The sequence below is a fragment of the Dromiciops gliroides genome, chromosome 2, assembly GCF_019393635.1.
Source record: "Dromiciops gliroides isolate mDroGli1 chromosome 2, mDroGli1.pri, whole genome shotgun sequence".
Lineage (NCBI taxonomy): Eukaryota > Metazoa > Chordata > Mammalia > Microbiotheria > Microbiotheriidae > Dromiciops > Dromiciops gliroides.
The window spans coordinates 251040950-251043584 of NC_057862.1; the positions used below are offsets into that span (position 1 = coordinate 251040950).

A 2635-nucleotide genomic window follows, 5' to 3' on the forward strand; every position below is an offset into this window, starting at 1 on the left:
AAATCGACAATTAGCCTGATCACAGATAATCATGTCAGGTATTTAGTACAATGTACATGTGAGTAACTAATGTATGGCATTCACATAAAAGCTGCTTCCAGCTGGCATTATTGCATGTGACAAGCATAACATATGGCACATAATGAATAGAATATAAAACAACATGACATAGTAAATTTAATGAAACAAAACAACACAAAACATATAGCATCCCATAACAACATTGCATACAGTAACCATACACATATCACCTGCAGAAATATGTTGCAATCATATGCATATTTGCATATGTTGCAAAAAAAGATTACAACATCAATAACAGTATATTAGAGCTTGCTGTTAGGAATTGACTCATATCAGTTCTTTGGTGGTTTAGGTCTGATAATGGAATGAAATAAGATACTCATTTAACAATTAATAAAAGGAGATTTACTTAACCATTCATAACAAGGAAGATGTGTATTGAGAATATTCATGCCTATTTTATACTCTGGTAATTAAGAATTTATGTCATTAGCCTGAGCCATTCATTCCCTAAGCTGATCAAGTCTCACAGTTGGTTTCAAAATCTTTTAAGGAAAAACTAGCATAACTTGCAAGGGGTGGAGGGAAGGGGAAGTGGGGAGGGTCACACTGGTATTTACTATTTCTAGACTCTCTGGGTGCTCTATGAGTGTCTACATAATTGCAGTATGGCTTCAGCTCTTCCCACCTTACATGATCTGAAAAGACACACTAGGTGCCTATTACCAGGACCTTATCAAATATATTTTCTCAGCCCTTGTAAGGTACTTACACTGAATTTCTTCCTCATCTGAGTCATCATTCTCTGATCTTTTGTTCAGTTTTATAGCCCTCCAGCAATTCTTCTCAAAGTCAGCTTGCTGATGACTCTTTGTTGTAGTGAGTTGTGGTAGAGTTCTGTCCTCTCCACTATGGAGATCTATGCTAAGATTGTGTCCCAGAAAGTCAACAAAATCCACTGGCAGCACATGCCCCCTGGGAGCCTGCAGCCCACAGAGACCTTTGCTGTAGGATTCTGAAACAATGAGGAAAATGATGCTTCACTGTGTTGTTTTAGAGATTTTGGTAACCTCAGATTTTATAAAGGGTTTGAAGGCAACCATTAGTTACAAGTTATAACCATTAGTTATGACATCCAACACCATGGTGATATAATGGATTTGCAATTTTTTGACTAGGAAAGAATTGTAGGTATTTCATTTACAGCAGTGATATTAAACTCAAATAGAAACAAAGGCCACTAAACTGTACATAAGGATCCCTGGGGGCCACATATTGACTTAGAAAACCACATATTAATGTAACCTGTGTTTTATGGTATTTTTGTTTATTTTGTTAAATATTTGCCAATTATATTTTAATCTAGTTAGGCATTTGGGAGTGTTACAAACCACACCTCTAGCAGGATATGTAACAATTTTTCTTCACCATCAAAATAATCAGACTCTCAGAAAAGCAGAAATTGGCAAGAGACCACTACTACATTCCATCCAGGCAGCCCTTCCTATAGGAATGTATGATGTACAAGTGTTATGTGCAATAGTCCATAAATTGTCTCTTAGAAGAGACGGCAGAGGGGCAGCTAGGTGGCGCAGTGGATAGAGCACTGGCCCTGGAGTCAGGAGTACCTGAGTTCAAATCCGGCCTCAGACACTTAACACTTACTAGCTGTGTGACCCTGGGCAAGTCACTTAACCCCAATTGCCTCACTCAAAAAAAAAAAAAAAAAGAAGAGATGGCAGAAAAAGTCTCTTCTGAACTGACTGACAAGAAACTATATGGACTATAGAGAATGCAGGCACTGGTACGTTCTCTGTAGTGACCCTCCTTCCAGCTCCCAAGATTTTAACAGGACATTCAATTGGACAGTTAAAGATAAGGCATTTCAGACAGCAAGGAAATGAACCCTCTCAGATAGTGTCACTGACTGGCGACAGAGTTCCACTACACTGTGTTGATAGACATTCCAATCAGCAACATGTTGTTTGTGGTCAAGATGGAATGTTGAGTATTTGGGATGTTAGACAAAGTAGCATGCCAGCCTCTCTACTGAAGTCCCATGAAGCTTCAATGTGAGCTCACTTCTACTCGTACAACCTAGATCATGTGTTTACTTGTTCTAAAAATGAGTCCTTTTGTGATTGGGGTGCCTCCACAGATCTTCCTGAAACATCCTTTTTTCATCAATGTAGAAGCAGTGCATTATTATTTAATACTAAAGGTAATCAGCTTAATGTTGTCCAGTTCCTGGCTCAGCACTGATGTTGCAAAAGACTGTATTGAGATCATTAGTTTCCTCCCAAATAACTCATTGTCTGTGAATAATTTTGACATTTTAGGATCTTGATAACTTCTTTCCTGAAAATAGCAGGAATATAAAGTCTCACTTCAGAGTTTGATTTGCCTCTATTTTAACAGTATTGGTCTTTCGAATCAAAAATTATAAATAAACTTCCCATTAGAAACTTTCATTTCTAGTGTGGAATCATCAAAAATGAAAGAACAATCTACATTTTGGCAGTTGGGCAGGTCTGTTCCTAACTGTAAGACTTGATGTCTGATTGAAAAAATTTGAACATTCCAGATGGCTAAAGACATCTTTGAGCTGCTA

The 2635-nt window shown here is 37.7% G+C and overlaps 1 pseudogene; it reads left to right on the top strand.

Moving 5' to 3' along the window:
- The first annotated feature begins 935 nt into the window (after positions 1-935).
- On the top strand, positions 936-2371 carry LOC122738657 (annotated as a pseudogene).
- The last annotated feature ends 264 nt before the right edge of the window (positions 2372-2635 follow it).